Source organism: Alosa pseudoharengus, unplaced genomic scaffold (genome assembly GCF_046254945.1).
Source record: "Alosa pseudoharengus isolate Yale_2024_CS ecotype anadromous, Long Island Sound unplaced genomic scaffold, YU_APseudo_1.1 YU_APseudo_1.1_scf_14, whole genome shotgun sequence".
NCBI lineage: Eukaryota > Metazoa > Chordata > Actinopteri > Clupeiformes > Clupeidae > Alosa > Alosa pseudoharengus.
The window spans coordinates 13,204,617-13,208,718 of NW_027468609.1; the positions used below are offsets into that span (position 1 = coordinate 13,204,617).

A 4,102-nucleotide genomic window follows, 5' to 3' on the forward strand; every position below is an offset into this window, starting at 1 on the left:
ATGGCATACTTGTCGAGAACAATGTAGTATGCATGGATGGTGTACTTCTTGGGTCCAGCTCCAAGGAGGTATGGCTGCTTGCTCTCCTATGGCATCCAGATGTTCTTGTACACTGTTTCCAGTCTGTGAATGAATTGTTTCACTTTAATGCAGGGCTTAAAGTGTCATATCAGATGATGAAAAAGACATTCAGACCATGTTCCATTGACGGTGGAGGTTATTATCCAATGTTTGTATGACAATATCAATAGTATGGTTCAAGAGTGTTGAGTGTAGCCTACATAAATCTGTAAATCTGGATAAAAGTGTAAATCTTGATAATGTAGTGTGATTGCAGAATGTTAAAAGTTGCATTTTGTGCATAAACTCTAACTCTATTTCTGAAATTTGATTTTACTTGCGTTTAGCTTAAATGAGAAAAAATATGAGCCGTCATTACTTTGAGAACATCTCGATACAAGCACTATGTACTGGTAGGCAAGTGGAGAAAATATTTTGACCAACACCGATTTTGTTAAATTTCATTATTTGAATGCAAGAAAGAAACAACGCAACAGAAGGCAACACCTGGGCCTAATCTAAAAGGTGGCACACATGCATAACTGATGGCGACAAGAATCATCCACCAACCTTTAAGAACATGACAACATGATTCTCTGCCATGGATGCAGACATCTTCCCGGGTCTTTTGTGGCCTTGTGCAACCGGTGGAATGAGGTGGAGTAAGAGAAGTATCCCTGCAAGTTCATGATCCCATGCTATATGAAAAAGAGGCACATCGATGTGATTAACAGCTTAGTCAATCTTTATCAACAACTCCAACTGAGAGAAAATCGTTCAATTGTTCAAGTATCTGACCTGCGTCATTTTCTTCATCATCATTCCCCACACTCTCTGCTGCATCAATCAGCTCCTGAAGATCTCCTGACAGATGCAAGCCATGCTCTGGGCTATGGTCTTGTCCTACAGGAGATGACAACATACAATGTATCACAATGGCAGCGTTATTAGTTCACTGAACATTTGATCTTGAGTTGGTCCATTTATCTTTGTACATAGTTGTTTAAATAAAGTTTAAGGCAGAATGAACTACACCTTCAGTATGATGCATCAGAAATAAACAAGCTCTGAGTTATATCAAATCGGATCCCAAACGGAATATCACCCCCATTTTAGAGATAGTAGCAATATGTCAGAAGCATAATATAAACACATGGCTGTATACATGACACCGTTTACTTAATTTACTGTGTTGATGCACCTTGCGAATTTCGTCCATTGTCGTCTAATTCAGTCCATCACATGTGGACTGAAATTAGCCATTATTGAGTATAACGTTCGCATACATTGAAACGTCTACGTTTAAGAAATGAATCAATTAACGTTACTCGGAACACACCGTCAAGGTTCACATGCCAATATCAAGTTTGTATTTACATGTCATCAAAGGCGAAGCAAAGCAACAGGCTAACGTTACATAAGAAGACAACCGTGCCTGCACACAACATTAAGTATAGCGCATCAAGGATAGTTTAACACATAGCCTACCATCATCCAGAAAAATTCTGAACTTCAGCTCAGTGACACGCACAAACTTTTGTTCAGTCCTGTATTTTTTATCAGCATCTGGGGTTAGTCCTGTAGAGCAAATCAAACGATACACAATTAGGCAATGTATTTTAAGCCTATGCCTCACATTGACGTTAAGTGACATAATCTTGCAATCATGAAAAATGGTTTACTGACGTTATGAATGTAACGCCCCCCAACTAATAACGCTAATTGTAATTACCCACATTACTTCAATTTTCTAAAAGCAATAACATCTCTTATTATTTCGGCAGCCCGTTTGCTTTCAAATAAGGTCCGCCACACTAAAGAGTTAGCTATAAGGTGCTAGCTAACATTCGCGCTTAAAATAGGTATGATAACGTTAACGTTAGGTTACCATGAACTAGCCAAGTTAGTGCTAGCTTTAAGCGCGCACAAAAGCAACAAAACCTTAGAACTAAATGATTAACAACGTAATCTAACCTATGTCATTTTTAAAAAATAAATCATGCCTTGTTGTCAATTTTCCAAACAACATTTAGCTTACACAAAATATGTTCATCAAACTCACCGTAAATCCCGTGCAACCAACTCCGTGGTGAAGTGAACTGAAAATCCAACAGGAAAATTTGAAATCAGCAGAGTCGCGCGCGGAGCCGTTGGCTGTCTGGTTGGCTGCGGAGCGTCGTTGGCTGTCTTTGGAGGCGTGGTTACCAAAGATTCTAGAGCGGAGCTGGTGGTTAGCTGCTACCAACATAATTTCTTCAGAGCAAAGTGCAAAGTAATCAACTCTTAGGGTTATTTTACACTTGCATGATTAAAAGAAACTCTCTAAGTGCATATGGAATTTTACACTCCAAATTTTACACTGCCGATTTTACTGTGTAAGTAACTGGATGTTTAACAGCTGCTGGAGACATTTAAAGTTATGGTAGCACTACTGTTGTTTTTATCTACTGTGAAAGTGTTTAACAGTAGCGCTACCACAAACTACCTATTTCCCAGTAAGTTACCATAAATTGTATGAAACGTCATCAAAATGCCCATAATGCAATGCAAAATACAGTAGTGATACTGTAATGATAATGTTGTGGTATTTTACTGGCCATTTTGCGGTAAGGATACTGGGAAATTACAGTTAAGTCTAACAGTGTAACTCAATAAGGCCCAAACAGGCCATCCATTACCTTAGTTCAGGCAAATGGACTGTGTCTGAGGCGTGTTACCCTAAGGAGTTCCTAATTAGATCGCGCTGTGAGGAATGTGTTACAGTAACACGACGTGTAGCCTGAATTATTTACTGAACACGGACACAGCGAGCACCCAGAGTGCATTGCGCATGGAGACGGAGACGGCCTTCCCACAATGCACAGCGGCAGCCGTGGCCTACTGGTTAGCGCTTCGGACTTGTGGATGGAGGGAGGGTTGCCGGTTCGAACCCCGACCAGTAGGAACGGCTGAAGTGCCCTTGAGGCACCTAACCCCTCTCTGCTCCACGAGTGCCGCTGTAGCAGGCAGCTCACTGCGTCGGGATTAGTGTGTGCATAACCTCACTGTGTGTTCACTGTGTGCTGAGTGTGTTTCACTAATTCACGGATTGGGATAAATGCAGAGACCAAATTTCCCTCACGGGATCAAAAGAGTATATATACTTATAGGGCACGGCGCATGGAGACAGGCTTCACACGACAGCCACATCACGGCACAGCACCTCCTCCACCACACAGACACGCCGCGCCTCAGCTACAATGGGGAAGTCATGTCGGAACAACAATGAATTCTGTGGGCTGTCAACGCAACACATACAGGAAGCACACGTGCTGAAGCAGCACGCCATTTGGTCCAGCTTACAGAGACCAAGGAACATACTTAAAACACTGTTCCTTTCTATACTAGGTGTCCTTATTACCGGTACAATGTACAAAAGTAAGATCTATTTTTGTAGATCTCTACTGCTAGTATATATTGTGACATTATGACAAGCTTTAAGCCTAGACCTAGGGCTGTATTTTCGGTCACCAGCGCATGGCGTAAAGTTCGTTATTCACCGGCGCGAAGTTGAATTCGTTATTTTGCACCTTTATTTTTTAAGCATTGCGCCCAGGGGTGTGGCAATTAACAACCTAGGGAGGGACCTGGCGCATTGTCTAAAAATCGCTATCATACACCACCTAAACCTGGTCAGAAGTCAATGGCGAGTTGTTCATATGCTATTTTAAGAGCGCATGTCAACAGTCATATTGGCAGGTGCAAGCACCATCGTTCTATCATTCATGAACGCACACCAGCGCACGTCCATGCAAAGCATTACAAATTGCACGATTACAATGGTAAACATAATTAGAATAAAGATATTACGAAATACTGTACATCTCATGATGAGTAGTTATTCACCATCATTTGCAAATTGGTAATGACGGTTAAAAGTGATTAGGGGAGAGGCGAGAGACAAGTATGGAGCACAGCTGAAGACGCACTGTCACGAGATATAAGCAACTCCTCTGCAGGATAAATGTTGTTTTATTTAGTCATTTGAGCAACATTAGGGTAA

At 41.4% G+C, this 4,102-nt stretch overlaps 1 long non-coding RNA gene across 1 annotated transcript; it reads right to left on the reverse strand.

The window, feature by feature from the left end:
- On the reverse strand, window positions 1–959 carry LOC143122410 (uncharacterized). Its single transcript, XR_012986665.1, has 3 exons — window positions 859–959; window positions 631–758; window positions 1–123 (listed from the first exon to the last, which is right to left on the reverse strand). It is a non-coding gene; the product is annotated as an uncharacterized LOC143122410 (long non-coding RNA).
- Window positions 960–4,102: the final 3,143 nt, after the last annotated feature.